The 24,428-nt window shown below is 33.7% G+C and overlaps 1 protein-coding gene and 1 long non-coding RNA gene across 4 annotated transcripts in view; both read left to right on the plus strand.

Moving 5' to 3' along the window:
* FREM2 (FRAS1 related extracellular matrix 2) overlaps nt 1-24,428 on the plus strand; it is a 209,317-nt gene that overhangs the window by 99,922 nt on the left and 84,967 nt on the right. The window lies entirely within an intron of this gene.
* On the plus strand, nt 4,250-8,096 carry LOC118609345. The gene is made up of 2 exons (XR_004953315.1): nt 4,250-5,337; nt 7,854-8,096. It is a non-coding gene; the product is annotated as an uncharacterized LOC118609345 (long non-coding RNA).

The raw sequence follows: 24,428 nt of genomic DNA on the forward strand, positions 1-24,428 counted from the left end.
TTTACTTAAGATGTGCCTTGGTGTGGACCTCTTTGAGTTAATCTTATTTAGGACCCTCAGTGCTTCCTGGACATGTATGTCTAGTTCTTCACCAGGATAAGGATGTTTCAGTCATTGTTTTTTCAAATACATTTTCAATCCCTTATTCTCTCTGTTCTTTCTTCTTCTGGTATCCATATTGATATGCTAGATTTTGTCCCAGAGCTTCCTCAAACTATCCATGTGGGGCTTTTTTTTTCTGCATAAAAGGGGGTAATTTTTTTTTAATGTTTTGATTGTTTTTTTTTTTTCTGCTACCTTATCTTTGAAACTGTTGATTCAAATTTCTGTTTCACCTAATCTGTTGTTGATTATATTTAATTATTTTTATATCAATTGTTCTAAAATCATTGAACTTTTTTATAACCAGTTTTTTTTAACTCTGTGTCTAATAGATTGCTTGCCTCCATTTAGTTTAGTTCTTTCTCTAGAGTTTTCTTCTTTTATTTGGAGATGTTTCTTTGTTTCCTCATTTTGGCTGCCTCCCTGTGTTTATTTCTATGTTTTAGGTATATCTGCTACATAACAAAGTCTTGGCTAAGTGGTCTTATGTAGTAGGTGTCCTGTGGGGCCCAGTGGTGTAGTCTCCCTAGTCTACAGTTGATCTTCCTATATTAAGGCAAAACACTTTGGTTTGGAATTTTTATTTATTATTCTTCAGATCTCACTAATGTCCTCCATTATGGGAAGCAACACAGGTTTTCCAAAGATAACATAAAACAAAGCAAATAATAATAATCCCTTCCCTGAGAAAGCTTTCATTGTAATGGAGAAACATGGCAAATGCACACTTAACACACTCCCAAATAGAAAAAGTTCACCCGAAAATACATAATTAAATAAAACCAAATGCAATGGTATCCTCTATTTAAAATAAATTCACAATATAAAAAAAATTAACTTAATAATATACATAATATACAAAGTTAGCTTTGGAAGAAGAAACTTGCCACTTTAAAGATTTCCTAGTGCAGTGAATCAAGAGATGGAATCCCTGAATGTTACGTTGCAGTTTACCAAATATTTTTTCATTTGTTCAGGAAATTTTATTTTGAGAATTCAATATGTACTTATTCATACACATTCTTTCAAAAATTGTAAATTGAGCACCTCTGCACTAGCATATTGTTAGGTGCAACCACAAACAAAAGGACCACAACTTCTAAACTCATGGACTTTTCAGACTTTGAGGTAGCATAAAATAAATAAGTAAATGGGCAAGCATAAAACAAATGTGATAAGTGCTCTTCTATGGAAAGAATAACTTTCCCAACCCAGGTTCAGGAAGGGATTCTTAGAAAACATGATATCTTTTTTTTCCTATCTGTATAACAAAGAACTCTTAATTTTGTAACTATGTAGCAGAGAAATCTTAATTTTAAAAAGTTAATCAATTTCCTAAAGCCAGGTTTTTCCTCACTGAAATTATAAGGTGACTTTTCTGTGCCTGCAGAGTGAAGGACCGCGACATGGATTATAAGTGTTTTATCTTAGGTACATATGTCTAATAATCTCAGGAAGGGACTAAAGGTTTTCTCTGTGCTAACTCTTAGCAGTATGAGAGTAGAGCAGGGGCTTGAAGCACAGAAATATGTCCTGAAAAAAAATCTGTGTTGCATTTTTAAGAACCAGGTAAACTCTTTACTGTATTTGAAAGAAACTTAATGTGAGGAGCACACTGATTTAAGAATGATGCTGTGTTTTGTGAAGATAACCTAAGCATCTCATATCAATGTTTTTAGTCCTCAGTACTTCAATAAAGGTTACGATTTAATACTACAGCATTCATTCGTTAGGATGAGTATTAAGTTAGTGTTAACAATATTTTACTAATCTTTGCTGTCAGTTTTTGAAAGTTAATTTAGGAACATGCAAGCTGAATCCACTTTCAGCTTTTTTGTGACAACCTACAGGGGGTTTAGCTAAAGTGGCTGGCTTCCTTGACTATCATAGAAAAATTACCATTTTAAATATGAGCCAGGGAGATGTAAAAGGCAACATGGTGAGCCCTGTGGTAAATGTAACTCAATTCAGTACCATTCAAAAGCTTATTAACATCAGAAAACCTTTCTCAACAAAGGGAAGAAAACAGTGCTGGAAAAAATACATAATGGTATTGTGTGTAGGTGAAATATGTTTTATTCATTTGTGGTGAGCTGAAAGACTTGGTCACCATCCTTTTTCTTCTTGATTACTGCTTTGTAGTTGCATTAGTGTAAACTCCAAATAAGTAATGCCAGGCCAGTCATTGTAAGGAATGGCCAAGTTCAATGAAAGTAACAATTTGACAAAACAAACTTACCTTTGTATTTAGTGTGCTTGAGTTAGAACAATGTTAAAAATCAAGAAATGGAAAAATGTGTTTTAACTTTTAAATATTATAGTATTGCAGCCATTAAAAAATTATCAACATAATTGATGATGCTAAGGATTCAGTGAAAGCCAGTAGATGTTTAGTGAATCTACTCTGTGGAAAGCAGTGCAAGAGTGCACTAAATAATAAACATTATTCCTGGTTTTCTAGATGGGAGGGATATTAGATATGATAATGTAAATATTACTCCCTTTAAAAACAAACATAAAATAAAGTAAAAAAGCATATATGAAATGCTTTGCCATTTAAAAAAAATCTAATCTTACATACTATACGATCAACACAGCAAATATCTATTGTGTATCTACCAAGTGTAATAAGTAGAGACTACAAAGATATTTGTTAGATAGGCCAGGATCTCACAATGCTTAAAATCTATTTGGGAATAAAAAACTAAGGATATAAAAAGTTAAATGAAAATAAAGTATTTCAATAATTATTTAAGTTCATAAAAATGAAACCAAGAAGGTAGAGTGTGACTAAAAGCAATCATAAAGAGGATTGAATATATTGGTGACAGAAGGAAATTTAACTTTGGGTAGTGACTACACAGTGAAATATACATATGACATTATTGAATTGTATACTCGAAACTTCTATAATTTTATTAACCAATGTCACCCCATTGAATTTAATTTAAAAAGAAATCAATTGTATGATCACTATGAGTCAGAGGAAGAACAGATGAGGACTTTAACATTTGGAAAGTATTCCAACTGTGCATGTGTAAAAGTATGAGGGAAAGAAAGTCTTTTGGGAGCAATGGACAAAACAGTTTGGACAGGTTACCTTTTCTAGGACAAATTTAGTGCCCAGCTTTTGGGATTGGGTGTTAGGAGACCTGGGATGTGGGTACACTTTTGCCACTTTATAGTCAAGGAAACTTAATCTACTTTTCTTCTCAGGCTTGTTTTCCCCATTTGAAACATGAGCATATTATTACCTGAATTTTTTACCTTACAGAATTTTTGTGAGGTCCAAATAACATGATCTGTATGAAAGCACTATAAACACTGGCTAAACAAAAGAAAGGTAGGAATTATTAACAGTAGAGTCTGGAAAAATGAGTTTGAAGCACATTGCAGAAGCCATTGAATGAAACAAGGAGTTCTGAATTTATTTGATAGGGAGCACTCAGACGTTTTTGAACAAGAGAGTGAAATAATCAGAGTGGTGTTTGGAGGTTAATTAGATATCAATGTAAGTGAACAGAATTGGAAACAAAAAGGGAAGTGGAAATATAGGGTGAGGACAGTGAGGCTGCAAACAAAAGGACCCATTGCTGAGAAAACTCTGCTATGACTTGGACCTCATGTACAGAAAAGGGAGGAACGGAATTTGAAAAATGTACATAAAAAAATTATGCTTCAAAGAATGGAAATGCAATTTATCATAGTTAGTTAGGAGAAAAAACAGTCAAGGAAAAGGAAGTTAGAAGAAGATGAGAAATTCCATTTAAATATGCAGAGTTCAAGCTCTTTAGAAGATATATATAAATTTAACTGGGCAACAGGCCTCTATAATATGGAACTGACTAAGCTGGAGTTAGAGATTTGTGTTGTTGCATCAGATGTTACACACCTGATGGTGATAACTATAACCAGAAGGAAACATGAGAACTAGAAGAGAGGAGAGGGTGAAAAGAGTAAATTACTGTGCAGTAAACTTCACATATATTTATAATAAATTAAGTATGTAAAGCGGAATAAAAAAGGTTATTAGAATATGTAGTTCTGCTAAATATTTATATAGAAGTTTTTTGACTGTTAGTCGCAAATAGTAATTAAGTATCCTTTGTTATATAATAAGAATATTGTACAAATATGCAAAATTAAGTACATTATTAGAGTTTTCAAATAAGTACGCATTTAGACCCTGTAAACAAATTGGTTTTAAATGTTGCCTCTTTATAAAATAAATAAAAACTAAAACAGTGTGCTTTAGTTCCTTCATTTTGTATGTCCTTACAGTTAAATTTAAATCATTTTATGATAGCCACTTCACATCACTTCTTTAAAAAATTATAATGGTTTAATGAGAGGGGTTGCAAAATTACAGAATCAGTTCATTTTTAACAAACTCATAAGTGGAAGAGGGTAGGAAAAAAAGAGCATTTGTGAATTTTAATGAGTGAGTCACTCACTAAATATGAGTTGAAGGGTCTAAAGAAGTGAGACTTCCCAAGCTTGGCCTTTGGGAGAAACCACAGGGTCTCAATCCCCAGTCCTCTCTATTTAATTCTAGACTCAGAGCCCAGCAAGCCAGCTGTTAACAGGGAATGGCTCCACAAGGGGTTGAGTTGTAGGGGCATATCTTAAAATAAAGCAAATGAACGATGGTCCCAGGCTGCTGGAGTGGGTTCATTAGCAATGGGAGTACATTTGACTCAACCTATTATAGTCAGTACCTCTAAAGGACCTTGCTGCTATGCTGTTGTGAACTCCTCTGGTCTCTTTGAAGCTGTTGATACAATGTGCTGCTCACAGAAGAAAAGGCATTGAGAGCTTTGTTCCACTGCACACACATGTGTTCGGAAAGCAACCACTTGATTCTCTCCAGCTGGTCACATGAAAACATTTACTGTTGCTACCAGAAAAGGCAAAGGCTCCAGAGTTCTTCATGAGAACAGATAACCATTTTTTATTATCTAAAATTATCTTTTGGCCAATAAGAAATTGAACACAGGGAACTATACCAGGACATAGGGCCAGTTCACCCAGAAATAAGTTCTCAAATTCATGGAGTGTACATTTGCAGACATTTAGTCTGCTAGAGTGTCTCTATGATATTAAGAGTACAATATTAAATAGTACCCATACTGTTCACGATATTGAATTAACCTGTGTCTTTGTATTGCAGGGCTTCATAGATATTATATACGTCATGTAATAACAATAACTAATATGAGCACCTTCTTAAGTGTGGTAAGCCTTTTACTTGAATTATTTTATTTAACACATAGACACAAACTGTGAACAAAGTTGTATTATGTTTCAGTTTCATCATCTGTGAGCCGTTAGGTAACTTGTTCAAGGTTAAATAGCTGGTAAGCATTTATTCAGGTTGACTACAGAGTTTATGATATCACTAACCACTATGCTACCCACCTCATATTATACTGGCAGTGTGTATACATAATGCACCCATCTGCCTTCTGAGTCTACACTGTAATACTCAAAAACAATATTAACTATCCTAATAGAGAACTTTATACAATGAAACAAGTTATATACTTGTATATGCATATAGCACATAAGGATCCTAGAATAATTAACATGTTAACAGTTACAGATATTAGGTTAACTTACACATGAATTGTTCCAGTTCACCTTTTACCAATTATAATTCCTTAAGGATCATTAGGAGAGCATTTTATAGCAGTCTGGTCCTTCAATTAGACAAGGAATATTATTTAGCAAACTGCCAAGTAAAAGGGACTGGCCTTCCAAAGGATTGGATTTGGGCTTTCTTGTCAAGTCCTTCTGGATAAGTGCCATCTTGTATTTGTTTTCTCTTTTTCACCGTAACTGCCTGACTCCCATCTCTTCCACACAGGAGAGTAAATACTGGACATGTAATACCATCTTGTAGATGTCAAAAGATAAATACATTGCTGATTTATTATCATTAAAATTCTGAAAGCAGATCACTAAACATTTATGGGAACCTCAAGATCTCAGTTACAGATGAATTTCATTTTAGTGCTATAAATCACATCAATCTGAGGAGGAAGTTCTCAGATACTAGACTTCAGATTTTATAAGCTTAAAATTATTTTTAAAAGATGTTACAATAAAAAGAACACATAAAAAGTTGAATAATTAGAAAATGTCTCTAATAATGTTGTTAGCATCATAAATTCCTAATTATTTGCCAGCAACAGATGTCTAATGTATCCTTTTATTGAAATCGTAAAGCACAATGATGATAAACCAAAAGCTACAACCTGACTGAACGCAGAGTAGTTTAAAATCTTGCCCTGTATGCTGCATGATGTAAAGAGACCAGAGCCTATGAAATACTACAGTGAGCTTACAGAGGTATGATTATTTATTTAGTAAGTTTATTATTTTATGAAGTATATGTGGTACACTGTTGAAAACATGTACTTAGTAAAATCCATTACTAAATGGACAACAGAATTTCCTATTATAGTGTTAGAATTTTAAAAATCAAGAAAAAAATATATGGAATATATGTACTGTTTTCTGCCACTATTGATATACCAATTGGTCAGTGTAGAAATGTGAAACTTGTTACTTTACTACCTTATGAAACCTGTCACTAACCAGAAGTAGTTCTTCTCCAGGGGTCCTTACAGTGTCACCAGTTTCTCTGTGTACCTTCCTTTCTCTTTATAGATAAATTATCTTTCACAGGATACAGATAGATTTAATACTTTCTCTCAGAAGCAGGTGTTTAGTCTTACAGAAGCAAACATTTTAATCTCTTTTTTTCTTTCTTTACTTCTAGTTTATAAATGATATACATACCTTTTTTTTTTTGTAACTGGCCTTAAATCTCCTTTTAAATTATGAAAACAAATAAACGAACAAACAAAAAAACACTTGCTACTGACCTGGAAAGATACAGGTTTGTCCACTAAAGTAATAAGAAATACATTTGATAAAACTGATGAACATCATATACAATTTGAAGTACTTAAAATTATAGATAAAACTTTCCCTTCACACTTTATAAAAATAAAGCATTTTCTTCATCCTTTCTCTAAAAAATAAATCTTCATTTTGCTAAACTGAAACAGACATTTGAAATAATATTTGTTTAGATGTTTATTCATAAAAAATATTTGCTGAGCATCTCTAATGTACCAGATGCTGTGTGAGGGTAAAAGAGACCAAGGATTTTTTCTGCCCTCACTCTACATATTTCACATAGTTCTCACATAGTTCAGCACAATGTAGCACCTTAATGCCACCCATATTGAGAGGAGGGCATTATTCAAGACACTAAAGACAGTGGTGAACAAGATGGGACCAATGTACAGAGGGTCCTGACAAGAAAAGAGGCAAACAGATACAAAATGGCAACTAGGACCAGGCTCTACCACAATAGGTGAGTCAAAGGGGCATCCAGTGCAGCCTGGGGTTCCTGAAAGGCCAATCCACATAAAGAACGAAGAAGACCGAGTCATGTGATTTGGCAGCTCACAAAATGATGTGCATTGTCACATGTCTCCTTAGGTTGTGACAGTCTCTCAATTGTGAAGACAACCTCACTGTTTGGGATGAGCCAGTCACCATACTAAGATCAGCAGTCACTAAATTTAAATACAGTCTATGAAAAGAAATAAAATGGTTAGAACTTTATTAGCTAGTATTTTTTTAAAAGTCAGAATAGTCAAACATAGGCATTTCAGAGAAAAATAACCTTTTTGTATCTCATAGGGCTAAAATATATCTGTTTTAATTTCCCTCAGGGTGTTTCACAATCAGTTCTACAGTCCTAGGATGGATACCATAAAGCTAAAGCTCTGCGGTTAAAATGACAAGAAGCTCATTCTTTTCTTCTTCTTCTTTTTTTTTTTTAAATCTTATTCAGAGGGACAAGCTTCAGGACCATGCTGACTGCCAGGGAAAGCTTTAAAAGAGCCAAAGCCATAGAATTCTTCACATTTTGAGTGCTGCAAGGTGATCTTTTAAATACAAGATAAAAGTATAAATAGTGTAGGTGTTTGTTTTGTAGGTCTTGGGTGCATGTTCTCCAGTTCAGCAAACTGGTAAAATACTATCTACATTACACAATAGCATTTAAAGAAATACAGTTTTAAACCCACTTTCCAGAAAGTCACTATCTTCCCAATAAACCTAGCTTGCATGTTTTAACTTACATTGGTCCAGAATACATATTTTGAAGTTCTCAAAATGTCAGTACATCTAAAAAACAATATGCTGTGGATATGGTCCAACACACTGAGGAAACAAATAAGCTCTTAGCAGAAGTGTTTGATTAATTATCTGAGGAAAGCTTCAATGCCTTGTTGAAAACATTGCATCCTTTGACATTATTGTGAAGAGGGAAGCTCCATCAAACTCTTGAGTTATAATTATGGAAGACCCAAAGTTTACTTATATAGAGAATCTGTTGCCTCTTTTTCTTTTCAAACAATAAAAGGAAAATAAAATAGGCACACAACTTACCAAGGGCCTAGAGCCTTTGCTTCTGAAAGAACTCAAAGGAAATCAGGAAAAAATTAGCAAAATAGAATGGTTGGTCCTTACTCTAACCTGCCCTTTCTCTTGTGTTCATTATCTTGGTGAAGAGTTGTTCTAACAGTACTAGACTCCTTTATATCTTGAATGTTATATCCTTACTATTTTCCCCATCTGAATTGCCACCACCTTGTCCTAGCCAGCTTCATACCTTCCCCAGATTCCTGCAGTTGCTGTATTATTAATCTTTGCTTCTAGTTTGCTCACTCCCAAGCCCATCCATCCTCCAGACCCCTTAAATGCATGTTTTATCACATCATTTCTCTTTTTAAAACTGAGTACAACTTTCCCCTGATAACTTCTAGGATAAGGTTCCAACCTCTTGGCTTAGCACACAAGGTCCTGTATGATGTGGCCATTGCCTTCTGTTTCCCTTGTCCCCCCATCCCGTTGAACAGTCTACCACACCATGCCAAATTCTCTGCAGTCTCCAAACATGTGAAGCTGCCCACTAATCCTCTGTTCTAGCTCTTTGGTACTTATTCTGCTTCGAAGCCCTCCCACTCCACCTCTTCATACTTCACCTGGCTAATGCATATCAACACCTCAAAATCCAGCCGCTAATAATCATAATAACTGACACTAACTGAGAACTTACTAAGTGCAGGTAACATACTAAGTACTTTGTGGTCATCTTCTATTTTGTCCTTTGAAATAAAACACCCACAATTAAGGAACAGATGAGACATTAGAGAATAACCAGAGGAGAGTGTTATCACAGAAGGAAAAGAATAAAGAGATTCAGGCAAACAGGTATGGTCCAGTGTTAAATTCTGCAGAGATAAAAAAGAACAAAGATTCCCAATAGTCTGTTGGTTTTGCAAAGATTAGGGCACTAGTCAACTTGGATAGAATATTTCTGAAGTATTTTGAAAGATGAAATCATGTACCAATAGGTTTCAAAGTTAATGGGAGCTAAAAAATTGAAGATAATGCAGTCTTACAATTTACTGTTCAAGAGAAGGGGAGAAAAGAGAAATTTTAAAATCAAACAGTGGTGCTTGTGGAGGTGTTATAAAGAATAAATTAATATATGTAAAATTCTTAGAATACAAATATGCTATCATTATTATTATTGTCAAGACAACAGGACGATGGTAGGTTTACTCTCTGTTTCAACTATTAGACCAGAAACTTTTTAAAGATAAGGGTAATGTCCTTATCACCATGTCCATCATGGAGCCAAGTGCCTAGCCCATAACAGGTTTTCAACAAATATGTAATAAGCAAGTGGATTAATATATGGAAGCAGGCAGGTTGTCAGGGCCAACTCTCTTACTATTTCTATAACAGAAATTTTTTTTCAGACAAAGAGTATAAAGCTCTACTTATCAAAAATATTACATGTAATATGTTTACAAAATGCCAAAACTTCTAAGAACAAAATATATTGCCTTTCAGCCTACTTGAATTTTCCTAGGTCCTTCTCTAAAACCAATGGTTAGTCTTCCAACTAAAGGTTGCAAAGAGGCATTGTCATTGTTCGATTATAAATGCTAAACAGCTTTTTAGTGACAGCATTTTTATCTGAACACTCACAGCTTTGAATTGGCTTTTAAGTTTCCTAATTTAAGCCATTTACTTAGCTGTTCAATTCCATTACCGACCTTCTCTCTGAGCTACTTTTTAACCACTTAGCTCACACAGCTCAGCCATGACCATCCCTCAGCCCTAACTCAGGGCTGCTCCTTTCACCTTAGGAGATGATGTGGCTTTATTTATTTTATTTTATTTTTAATAATATTGGGTAGTTTTATATTCTCTATGAATTAAAAACAAACATAAGTTTAAATGATTAAGCAAGGTGCTATCTTAGGAGCCATATATGTTAGTGAGTAAATTCTATCTGAATATGAGAAGTCGTATGAAAATCATAATGTCTACATCTTATCATCTTGGTTTATGATTTCTCCTTAGTTTTTAAACAACTTATGAAACAAGAATTGTTTTCTAATCCTATTTTCCCTGAGAGAAAACAACTGTTTTCTTTTCAATAAAGAATGAAGAAAAAAAGGATAAATGAGTTGCATGAATCTTGAGTGAGGGAAATAGCTGCCAAAAAAGAAAAACAACAGTCTCTGAGAAGGGCAAGAAGAATGTACACAGACCTGAAAGTTTAGTAATCTGACTTCACACAGTCCCAACTGGATTATCTCATATTGCAGACCAGAAACTCAAGAACCAAAGAGGTTGATTTTCCCAGTATCAGTAACTGAAAGGGGGGCCTGGTACCCATGGCTTATAGAACAGTTTTGTGTATTTTTCTCCTATCACATCAAAAATGAGGGAAGACGCCTAGGACCCCTTTTCATGTGGTACTTAAAATAGAAAGTAAGATAGCAGAGTTGACAGCTGCTGCTGAGTAACACAAAGAGAAACAGGGATTCTTATGATAAAGGAGCACTTTCCTCTCACCTTGAAATGGACTAGCTTTAGCTATTTATTCTGGAGTCCCTTTCTTTGCTACCTGCAGATATATTTCAAGTATCACTTGTTGAGCAGTCTGTGGTCAAGATTACTTATTTAAGGTCAACTACGTTTTATTCCTGAGACATCACACAGATTGTGTTAGACATCATGTTAGTCATAATCTTTCTTTGTTCAGCTGTTAGGATTCCCACATAAATCACCCTGATATTGAAGTCTCTATTGATTCTGAAATCTTATTTACAAAATTCACGTTAGGCAGCAGGAATAAAAATGTACATACTCTATAACTCCAAATTGATGAATGTTGGAGCAGTAACAATTTTAAAGGTATGGGAATTTTAAGCATAAAGTGACATCACATTTTCTATCCCATCCCTCTTCCTATGATGGTATTATCTTGTTTTACTTAATGAAAAAAAAAATGTGTCTTCAAAACTGAGGAATATGGCATAATTTAATTTCCTCACATACAATATTGTTTCTCTCTTGTCACTCAAGTAAATTCTATAAATCTTTAAAGAAGATAGTCTAAAAATGTTCACTTTTCCAGATAATCATTTTCAGAGAAAGTACTACTTAATGAAAAGAATACAAATTTTGCAGTATTAGAAATGTATGTTTAAATTCTTTTTTCATCACATGCTATGTGACATTGAGCCAGTTATTTAACCTAGGTCTCATTTTAATTTTGTTTATAAACACCAGGTAAAAATAATTATATTATAAGGCTCTCATGGGCACTGTGTAACAAAGATTCTAGATTCTGATGTGACTTGCAGAGGCAGACACTCAGTATATGTAGTTATTATAATATTATTATCACATTAATTATAATATTCATTTGTGTCTCTTGTAGGCAGCATATGTCTTTTAATTGGAGCACTTAATTTATTTTCATTGAAAATAACTGTTGATAGAGACATTGTAATTGCATTTTATTATTCATTTTTTTTAATCTTTTCTTCTGCTGCTTTAAAAAAATAAAAAGTCCCTTTAACATTTCTGGTAATACTGGTTTGGTGATATTGAGCTCCTTTAGCTTTTTCTTGTCTGGGAAGCTCTTTATCTGTCCTTCAATTCTAAATGATAGCTTTGCTGGGTAGAGTAATCTTGGTTATAGGTTCTTACGTTTCACACTTTGATTATTTCATGCCAATCCCTTCTGGCCTGCAAAGTTTCTTTTGAGAAATCATCTGAAAGTCTTATGGGACCTGCCTTGTAGGAAACTGTTTTTCTCTTGCTGCTTAAGTTTCTCTCTTTGTCTTTAACATTTTGGCATTTTAATTAAGATGTGTCTTGGTATGGACCTCATTGGGTTCATCTTGTTTGGAACTCTCTGCTTTCTGGAATTGTATGTCTATTTCTTGCACCAGATAAGGAAAGTTTTCCATCATTATTTCTTCAAATAGGTTTTGAATTCTTTGCTCTCTCTCTTCTCCTTCTGGTACCTCTAGGATGTGAATATTGGTATGCTTTGATGTTATTTCACAGGCCCCTTAAACTATCCACATATTTTTGGATTCTTTTTTCTTATTGCTGTTTAGATTTGTTGTTTTCTGCTACTTTATCTTCTAAATTTCTGATTCGAAACTCTGCTTCATCTCATTTATTGTTAATTCCCTCTAAGGTGTTCTTTACTTCGTTATTCTCCATTTCTGACTTTCTTTTTTATGTTTTCTTTATTTTTATGTTTCCTATTTCTTTGTCGAAGTTCTCACTGAGATCATTGAGTATTCTTATAATCAGTGTTTTGAACTCTGCATCCAGTAGATTGTTTGTCTCCTTTTTGTTCAGTTGTTTTTCTGGAGCTTTGTTCTGTTCTTTCCTTTGGGACATTTTTCACTGGCTGCCTCTTTTGGCTGCTTTCCTGTGTTTGTTTCTATGTATTAGGTATAACTGCTTTGTCTCCCAGTTTTAGTAGAGTGTCCTGATATAGTAGGTATCCTGTGGGGCCCGATAGTGCAGTCTCCTTGGTCACCTGAGCCAGGTGCTTCACCAGGTGCTCTGGTGTGGGTTGTGTGTGCCCTCTTGTTTGCATATCAATGAAAGGGATTGACCCTTGGGCTGACTAGTTGTGAGGACTGATTGTGACCAGTGGAGAAGCTGTTGTGTAGGAGCTGACCTTATAAAGCAGGATTTACTTCAGCAGGGCTCTAGTGCCTGCCTAGTCTGCCCTTTGTGTGGGTCATCTGTAGAGGCAGACTGCATAGTGTTCAGGCTCAGATTGAAGCCAGCCACCGGATCTCTCAGCCCTGGGGCCTACTGGGAGTGACCCCACTACAGGCCAAATTAGCTGCTGTCTGTGCCCAGCTAGGGGCCACTTGGCATGGGCCATAAAGTGATATGCAGATGTCTTCCACCCACACTGGGTTTGGAGATGCCTGGAAGAGGTTTAACTGCTAACCAAGGCTAGCTATTGTAGTGCTGAGTTTGGAACCACTTAGCAAGAGGTACAAGGCATGCTGACACCAGATGCTTTCTGTTCGAGGTTTGTGAACCTTCGAGAGATTTTAGGAACAGCATGAGCCAAGATATGCCATTTGTTGAAAATCCACTGGAAGCCTCTTGGAGCAGCATCTCAGGGAATCATCAGTTCAGGGCCAATGGTTTTAGCCAGGTCAATGGAGACTCAGATATGGTACACCCCTTGGGTTTGGGGAGGGCTCAGCAAAGGAACAAGGTCTGGGAACACTTTCGTCTAGGAGAAGGCTACCTCTCCAGCCTTCACCCTGAATCCAGACAACTCAATTTCTCTCTATACATTCCTGGTACCAGTACAAGCTGCTGCACCAGTGCTGGAGCTTAGAGTGAGCAAGTGAGCAAGTACATCAAAGAATTAGTGTATGTGCTGGCCCTTTAAGAGAAATGCCTTCATCCACAACTCCATCTCACTCAGCTACAATCTACTCTGGTTTTCACAGCCAGAATTTGCAACTAAAGGTAGAATGAATGAATGGGTCATCCTGGATGTACCAGATATTGCCATATGTCCCTTAAATTGCGGATCAATTTGCATTCCCACCAGCAGCATCTGAGAATGTGTTTTCTCATATTGTTGAATGATTTAGGTTTTGCCAATCTTATGAATATTAAATAATATCTCATTTTAAGATTATTTACATATAACAATGAAAGTTTCCTCTTCTGAGACTTGAATTTCTATATGATTATCTAATTTTTTCAATTTAGATTATCCAATTTGCTGTTACAATTTTTGTTATGAGAATTTTAATTTATTTTAATTTTAATCTATTTTAGATACAATCTTTTGTTTTGGGGAACAGGGATACAGTCATATATTAGACAAAGATTATGTTGTGAATTTTTTTTTATTTCACTAAGTTGTCCTACTTCATCATTTTCAGAGAGTTGTATGACATAAAATCCACTAGAATTGTAGATTAATCAATATTTTCCTGTAATTTTAGCTTTACATATTTCAATATAAATTTAAGATTATAACAATCTTGATGGACTGTCTTTTTGTATTATATAAAGTTTCTGCTTTTAATGATTTTGTTTTAAATTGTATTTGGTTTTGCTAATATTGCTATACCATCTCTCTTTATTCCTCTTGGCCTAATATATACTTCTTATGTCCTTATATTTTTTATATTTCCCTGCAATTTTGTTTACAGCTGTTTTTTATAGGTCTTATTGTCTTTTTGTTTTTAATCCAATCTAACAAATATTTTTTAAATAAGAAAAGTTAATCTGTTTATACATATTCTACTTATGGTAATAATTTGAGGCTTTTAACTTAGGGCTTTTTCATATGTATTTTTTCTTTACTTTTTTTCTCCTTCATAGTTCCTTGGTATATCAAAAAAATTTTTTCTTATCCTTTGTTGTTTTCGTTTTAGCTGGTTTCTGGCCTTTTTGTGGCAGATCTCATAACTTTAACGAAGATACTTTACTATCTACATAACAAAACTTACTCCCTTGAATGAGACAGACAGTAAAATAGTGTAGCTACCCAACGAACTCCGTTTATAACCTTCTTACTGTTGTCTTAAGTTTTAGTTTCAGCATGAAATTTAAAAATATCTATTATGATTATTTGTACTTGTAGTCAAAGGTTGGATTACTTAGCATATGTTATTGATTGCTCAACAAAGTTTCTTGCATTCACAGTTCTTCCCTTCGAATTTACTTTGTTTCTGTGCTTTTAACAAGTTCTCAGTGTGCATCTTAAATGAGTACGACCTTCTTTGATGCCTCAAAATATCTATATTTTGTCTTCATTCTTTTTTTCTTAATTTTTTTTTATTTTCCTATTTGATGATAGTTGACATTCGATATTATTTTATATTAGTTTTGGGTATACAGCATAGTGGTTAAACATTTATATAATTTATAATGCAATTCACCCCCTCCCCCTGTTAATCTACTATCTACCTGGCACTATACATAGTTATTACAATATTATTGACTATATGCTGTATTTTACAGCCCCTTGACTATTCATAACCACAAATTTGTACTTCTTAGTCTTTTCTACTACTTCACTTATCTCCCTGGCTCCAGTCTCAATTGGGAATCATCAGTATGTTCTCCATATCTATGAGTCTTTTCCTGTTGTGTATGTTCATTTATTTTGTTCTTTAGATTTAATATACAAGTAATAGCATATGATATTTGTCTTTCCCTATCTGACTTATATAGCTTATTTAACTTATTTAATTAACTTTCGCTTAGCATAATACCTTCCATCCATGCTGCCACAAATGGTAAGATTTTATTCTTTTTTTTTTGCTTAGTGATATTCCATTGCATATATGTAACACCTCTTCTTTATCCAGTCATCTATCAATAGGCACTTAGGTTACTTCCATATTTTGGCTATTATAAATAATGATGCAATAAGCATAAGGGTGAATACATGTTTTCAAATTAGTATTTTGGAATTTTTCAGATAAATACCCAAAAAGAGCATTACTAGATCATAAGGTAGTTCTACTTTTAGTTTTTTGATGAACCTTCATACTGTTTTCCATAGTGGCTGCACCAGTTTTTGATCCCACCACAATGCACGTGTTCCCTTTTCTTCACATCCTCACCAACAACTATTTGTTCATTTATTGATGATGTCCATTATGATAGGTGTGAGGTGATACCTCGTTGTGGTTTTAATTTGCATTTCTCTAATGATTAAAGATGTTGAGCATCTTTTCATATGACTATATTGGCCATCTGTATGTCCTCTTTGGAGAAATGCCTATTCAGGTCCTTTGCCTATTTTCAATTGAATTGTTTGTAGTTTTTTGGCATTGAGTTGTGTAAATTCCTTATAATTTTATATATGAACTCCTTATCAGGTGTATCATTGACAAATGTCTTCCCCTAATCAATAAGTTGTCTTTTCATTTTGTCAATGGTTTTCTTTTTTGTGCAAAAACTTTTTAGTTTGATGTCCCATTGTTTATTTTTTCTTTTGTTTATATCAGAAAAAAAAATTACTAAAAACAAAGTCAAAGAGTTTACTGCCTATGTTCTCTTCCAGGAGTTTAATGGTTTCAAGACTTATGTTTAAGTTTTTAATGCATTTTGAATTTATTCTTGGGTATGGCATAAAATGGTGATCTAGCATCATTGTTTTACATGTATCTGTATCTGTCAAGTTTTCCCAGCACCATTTGTTAAATCGACTGTCTTTATCCTATTGTATATTCTTGCCTTCTTCGTCATAGATTAATTGACCACATAGGCACAGATTTATTTTCTGGGCTCTCTGTTCTGTTCCATTGATCTATGTATCTGTTTTTATGCCAGCATCATGCCATTTTGATTACTATAGGCTTGTAGTATAGTTTGATATCACCAACTTTGTTCTTTCTGAAGATTGCTGGTGGTATTCAGAGTCTTTTGTGGTTCCATATAAATTATAGGATTATTCGTCATTGGTATTTTGATGAGGATTGCATTGAATCTATAGATTGTTTTGGGTAGTGTGGACATTTTAACAATGTTAAGTCTTACTATCCATGAACATTTATTTGTATTTTCAGTTTATTTTTTCAATGTCTTATAATTTTCCAAGTACAGGTCTTTTATCTCCTTGGTTAAATTTATTCCTAGATATTTTATTATTTTTGGAGACAATTTAAATGGAATTATTTTCTTATTTTCTCTTTTTGATAACTTGTTATTGATATATAAAAACGCAACTGATTTTTGAATTTTAATTGTGTGTCCTGCTACTTAACTGAATTCATCTATCACTTCTAATAGTTTTTTGATGGAATCTTTAGGGTTCTCTCTATATGGTATCATGTCATCTGCAAATAATAAAGGTTTCCATTATTACTTTCTAAAATGGATGCCTTTAATTTCTTATTTTTGTTTGATTGCTGTAACTAGCACTTCTAGTACTATGTTGAATAGAAGTGGCAAAAGTGGACATTCTTGTCCTGTTTCTAATCTTAAGGAAAATGCTTTTAGCTTTTCCCCCAATGAGTATGATGTTAGCTGTGGGTTTGTCATATATAGCCTTTATTATGTTGATATATGTTCCCTCTATTTCCACTTTGATGAGTTTTTTTTTTTATTACAAATGGGCTTTAGATGTTGTCACTTGCTTTTTCTATATCTATTGATGTGATCATATGATTTTTATCCTTTATTTTCTTTATGTAGTATAACATGTTAATTGTTTTGAAAATATGGAACCAGCTTGTATTCTAGGAATAAATCCATTTTGATCATGGTGTATGATTTTTTTAATGTGTTGTTGAATTCAGTTTGCCATTATTTTGTTGAGAATATTTGCATTTTTATTCATCACAGATATCAGCCTATAATTTCTTTTTTTTTTATAATGACTTTGTCTGATTTAGGAATCAGGGTAATGGTAGCCTCATAAAATGAGCCTGGGGAGCCTTCCCTCTTCTTGAAATTTTTGGAATAACCCGAAAAGTGTAGGTGATAATTTTTCTTTGAATATTTGGTAAAATTTACCTATAAAGCCATCTGGTCCAGGACTTTTGTTTGTTGGGAGTGTTTTGATTATTGTAGTAATCTGTCTGTTCAGATTTTCTATTTCTTTTTGATTCAGTCTTAGAAGATTGTATGTTTTAGAAATGTATACATTTCTTCCAGATTGTCCAATTGTTGTCATTTAATTGTTTATAGCATTTTCTTTTAATATTTTGTATTTCTGTGGTGTCATTTGTCACTTCTCCTCTTTAATTTCTGATTTTATTTGTTTGGGTCCTCTCTTTTTCCTCGATGAGTCTGGTTCAAAGTTTATCAATTTTGTTTATTGTTTCAAAGGACCAGCTCCTGGTTTTATTGATCTTCTGTATTTTCTTAGACTCTATTTCATTTATTTCCACTCTGATATTTATTATTTCCTTTTCTACTCACATGACTTCGTTTGCTGCTTTTTTTCTAGTTCCTTTTAGGTTAAAGTTAGATTGTTTATTTGAGATTTTTCTAGTTTCATGAAGTAGGTCTGGATTGCTATAAAATTCTTTTTTAGGACTGCTTTTGCTTTGTCTTATAGAGTGGCTTCACTCTTGAATTATGTTTTTGTTTGGTTTCTATGTCTCAAATATTGATTCACTGCCTGACTCCAACCTTAGAACCAGAAGAACCATTCACTTTTGGATCCATTATCTCCCGATGTTCACAGGTATTATTAACAATACAGGGGGAAATATTCAAAGCTATGAAATATAAGTGGCTTATTACCTTTAATTTTTAATCTATCATTGCTACTGGTGAAGACAAGTAGAGAGTGTAACATATAAAATCACAAATCTGCCTTTAATCAGACATATCTCCATTAGCATTTTTACCTAAAAAAAAAAGAAAAAATCAACATCATTGCCTAGTATTTCATTTTATGAACTGTAATTTAATCAGTCCTCTTTTGATGCATTTTGGGCTTATTTCCACCTATGCCCTAATACAAATAAATTACAGTAAACACTCTTGTCTATATATGTTTTATACTTGTGTTAGTATTTTTATACCATAAACCCCCATATGTTGAATTTCTGGGTAAAAATTATGCTCATTAAAATCTTGTGAAAACCATTTGCATTAAGACTCCTCTCTTGCTTTAATTAAGGACACAGGTGATATTAGTTATGACTTCTAGTCCACTAGTTCCCTGATAACTTTGGGTATGTCTCTTAATCTTTCTAATTGTTAGTTTCCTTGTCTGTGAAAACAAGGTTACAATAGTACATACCTAAGAGGGTGGCTATGAAGATTTAGTAAAGATACTGAATTCAAAATAAATAGTGTGATATCTAACAGTTATTATTTATGAAAGATACAGAAATGAGCTAAAACAATGTGCAGACTGCTGATACTTGTAGAGACTTTTAAAAACACTGGTGCTATTTATGCATGGGGGCAGGGTGTATATAGGCAATTACAGTACCTTCTCAATTTTTATTTGAACCTAAAACTACTAGAAAAATATATAGTCTATTTAAAAGAAAGAAAAGAAAAATACTGGGTCTGGGGGCTGTCACTGAAAAATATGATTTCATAAATTGAAGGCGAAACGTAGCATCAATACAATTTGTAAATCTCCTTGGATGACTCTAATGCACATCTAACTGGAAACCCCTGGAGGTAAAGTATTAAAAAAGGAAAAAGTAAATGTCCCTTCTCTTTGAGTTCATTATGATTTTGTTCTCTTTCTTTTGTGAACTTCCTTCAGATTCAAAGGACAGCCTTTGAATCTAGATATAAAGTCATTTAACTCCAAAGACATCAATTTGCTCCTCCTTCTGAGGCTTCTTAACTCCCATGCCAGATGCTAAGAATGTTTTCTAACTCACTCACTTCAAAGACATATTTATTCATTCAGTCTGACAAATAAATAATGCTATTTTACTTGATATCCATTCACTCTACAAATGTTAATTCAGCACATTGAGCACCTACTGCCAGGCATTGATTAGGCTGAGTGTTGGAGAAACATCAGTTAATAAGGAAGGCTTTATTCCTCCCCTTAGAGAACTCTGAACCAGGAACACAAGCATGATTCATTGACTGTGGAGAGAGGCACAGCTTTGATGGGGACAGCAAGGTGCCTCCCAGCACAAGTGACTTCTAAACAGAAGTCTGAAAAGAGCAAGTTATCCACCAATGACTGGAAGTGATACATTTAAGACATTAAAGACACTAAAGACAAAGATTATTATTGAGTAGAAATAGCACTAAATGACATTTAAAAGGCAAACTGAGATCAGATGTTTCAGTGTCTTGTAAAGCATGTTAAAGAGTTGGTGAACAATCCAAAGAGCAATGGGAAACATTGAAAGATTTTCAGCAAAAGGATAACCATGATGAAATTTGCTTTAGAGGATGTCCTCTTATATTAAGACTCTGGTTAAGTGACTGTTGGGGGAGTTCAAATAGCACCGCATCTAGGTTAGTGGCACTGAGATAGAGAGGAACCAAAGGGCTGGGACTGGAAGTGACTCTACCAACTCTAGGGGAAGTTAAACTTGAGGTGCCCATGACATGAGATTTAGTAAGCAGTTATTTATCAAGGTCCACAGCTCAGGAGAGAGATCTGAGTTAGAAATTATTTGGGGAGGCTTCTTTGTATTATTTTCAACACTGAACCAAAAGACAGCATAAAAGCTTTCATTTCATTCAGTTCCAAGTACACATGTTAGGGCTACAAAGCCTACTTGGTTAATAGTCCATATACGCGTGAATAAATAAGATTTGGCTCCAGATAGCCATTACTACTGACATCTCTTTTTTTACATCTTGTAAGACAATGTAATTGTAAACATCAATCTAGACACCACAGACTCAGAAAAAAAAATTAAAGTTTACCTTTTCTCTATGAAGAAAACTTAAATTGATTTCCTTTTTCTTTGTATGTTGTATGGCTTGCCAAGCCTCCTCATCAACTACATTTGTAAGAAACAGATGTGACCCTATCTATACTATTTGTAGTGAAAGTATCCTCAACCTTGAAAAACATATTAATGTTTAAGAACTATTCTTCTATAGTCAATGCCTTGATCTGTGTCCTTTTCTTGAAAGTGTATACCACAAAGGATACAGAGAGTAGAGCTTAGCTTTTCCCATGTGAATTTCACTCTTGAACTAGATTAGTTTAAAATCTTTGCACTGCTCACACAGTATTTGGAGACAATTTATCTTTCTTTTGCAGAGAGAATAAATATGCATTCTGAAATGTCATCTGTAGGTGGTAGAATAATGAGAAATGACTGTTTCATGGTGTCTCATTGGTATAAACTATGGGATATGTGGCTTTATTTGATTTTTCTCTCATTCCAGATAATATTAAGCCACTGACTGTTTTATCCATTAGACTTTGAATTTACAAGACACGGTATATTTTTATGATCTGGTTACAGAATTAAATAGGCTTATTAAAAATTGCTTTAAGTTGCAATGTGGATATTTCCAAAACAAATCAACATAGGTCTACAGTATAAACTTTTAAAAGAAACTCTAGACCCCAAAAATCAAAAATACTATCAAAGAGAGGTGAGCGAAATTTTATTCATAAAATATAGTGATTTCTAGAACAAGCCGTTCTTATAGATTTTGCATAGGTATCCTTTGACTGTTTACAGTCTTTATTCATTTATCCTTTTCTTCCTTTCACTTACTTCAGACCCATTAAAATGTCACAGGAATATCCTACCATTTATGTTGAATGATATCTATAACTCAACTGCTTGAAAGATTTTTTTAATTAATTAACTTTTTTATGATGACATTGGTTAACAAAATCCAATAAGTTTAAGCTGTGTACTTCAACAGTAAGGCATATATATATATTTACACTGTGTGTTCACTTTCCATAGTTAGATTTATTTCTGTCACCACATATTAACCCCTTTAAGCCATATACATCTCCCCTCCCTCCACCCCCTACCATCTGGTAACTGCTAGTATATTGTTCATGTCCACGAGTCTCTGTTTGTTTGTCCTGCTAATTTGTTGCTTTTAGGTTATATCCCATATTTAAGTGATATCATGTGACTTTCAACTTTTTCTGTCTGGCATATTTCACTTAGCATGATTATCTCAAGGTCCATTCATATTGTCGCAAATGGCAGTGTTTGATCTCTTTTCATGGCTGAGTGATATTCCATTGTATATATGTACCACAGCTTTTGTATCTAATCATTTATCGCAGGACACTTCAGATGCTTCCATGTCCTGGGCACTGTGAATAATGCTACTATGAGCGGCAATGTGCAAATAACTTTTTGGATATAGGTTTCAAGTCTTTGGGGTAAATACCCAGTAGAGGGATTGCTGGATCATATGGTAGATCAATTCTTAGTTTTTTGGGGGAATCTCCATACTGTTTTCCAGAGTAGCTGTACCAATTCACAGTCTTACTAGCAATGGATGAGGGGGTCCTTTTTCTCTGTATCCTGTCCAACATTTGTTATTACTTGTCCTGTTAATTATAGTTATTCTAATAAGTGTGAGATGATATCTCATTGTGGTTTTGATTTGCATTTCCCTAATAGCTAGCAATATTGAGCATCTTTTCAAATATATGTTTTAGCTATTTGTATGTCCTCTAGGGAGAAGTGTCTGTTCAGGTCCTCTGCCCATTTTTTGATAAGGTTGTTCATTTTGTTGTTGTTGTTGTTGTTGTTGAATTGTATGAGTTCTTGGTATATATTAGATATTAGGCCCTTATCAGAGGTGTTGCTTGCACATATATTTTCCCATTCAGATGATTGTCTCTTTACCTTGTTGACAGTTTCTTTTGGTGTAAAGAAGCTTTTGGTTTGATGTAGTCCCATTCATTTATTTTAGCTTTTACTTCCCTTGCTTTTGATGTCAAATTCAAAAAAATTCTAATTTAAGTCTAAGGTCCTTGAGTTTAGTTCCTATGTTTTCTTCTATGTATTTTATTGTTTCAGATCTTATATTCAGGTCATTAATCCATTTGGAGTTAATTTTGGTGTGTGGTAATAGATAACAGTCTAGTTTCATTCTTTTGCAGCTGACTTTCCAGTTTTCCCAGCATCATTTATTGAAGAAGCTTTCTTTTCTCCACTGTATATTTTTGGCTTTTTTATTGAAAAATTTTTTGCTCTTATAAGTATGGGTTTACTTCTGGACTCTCAATTCTATTACACTGGTCTGTGTGTCTGTTTTTCTGCCAACATCATGCCTTTTTGATTGTCGTCCCTTTGTAGTATAATTTAAAGTTGAGCAGAGTGATGCCTCCAGCTTCGTTCTTTTTGCTCAGGATGACTTTGGCAATTCAGGGTCTTTTGTGCTTCCATACAAAGCTGATGATTTTTTATTATTATTTCTTTTAAAAATAACAATGGTATCTTAATGGGTATTGCATTAAATCTGTATAACACTTTAGGTAATATGGTCATTTTAACTATGTTGATTCTTCCAATCCAAGAACATGGAATATCTTTCCATTTCTTTGTACTTTCTTCAATTTCTTTTAATAGGATCTTATAGTTTTCATTATATAGGTCCTTCACATGTTTCATTAGATTTATTCCCAGGTATTTTATTCCTTTTATGCAATTGATAAAGGAATTATTTTTTTCACTTGTTTTTCTGACACTTTATTAGAGTATAGGAATGCTATGGATTTTTGAACATTGATTTTGCATCCAGAATTTTTACCGTATTTGCTTATTGTTTCTACTAGTGTTCTTGTGGCGTTCTTAGGGTTTTCTTTTTTATTAATATTCAGTTTATCGGGGTAACATTGGTTAATAAAATGATATAATTTTTAGGTACACATTATAATTTGACATCTGTATATTCTATTGTGCATTTACCACCTAAATCCAGTTTCCTTCACCTATCATATATTTGATCCTTTAGGGTTTTCTAAATGAAGAATCATGTCATCCGCAAATAGTGACAGTATGATTTCTTTGTTTCCTATTTGGATGCCTTTCATATCTTTCTCTTGCCTGATTGCCCTTGGTAGGATCTCCAATGTTATATTGAATAACAGTGGTGATAGTGGACTGCCTTGCCTTGTTCTTGATGTTAGAGGGATTTTATTTTTAGTTTTTCACCATTAAGTATAATGTTGGCTGAAGGTTTGTCATATATGGGCTTAATTAAATTAAGATAATTTCATTCTATATTGATTTTGTAATGTTTTGGTTATAAATGTATGCTGTATCATGTCAAAGGATTTTTCTGCATCTCTTTACGTGATCATATGATTTTTATGTTTTAATTTGTTTATGTGGTGTATCACATTCATAGATTTGCATATGTTGAACCAATCCTGTGCCTTTGAGGCAAAGCCTAATTGATTGTGGTGCGTAATCTTTTCACAATATGGTGCCATATTCAGTTAGCTAGTATCTTACTTGGGATTTTTGCAT

This window comes from Rousettus aegyptiacus, unplaced genomic scaffold (assembly GCF_014176215.1).
Source record: "Rousettus aegyptiacus isolate mRouAeg1 unplaced genomic scaffold, mRouAeg1.p scaffold_m13_p_11, whole genome shotgun sequence".
NCBI lineage: Eukaryota > Metazoa > Chordata > Mammalia > Chiroptera > Pteropodidae > Rousettus > Rousettus aegyptiacus.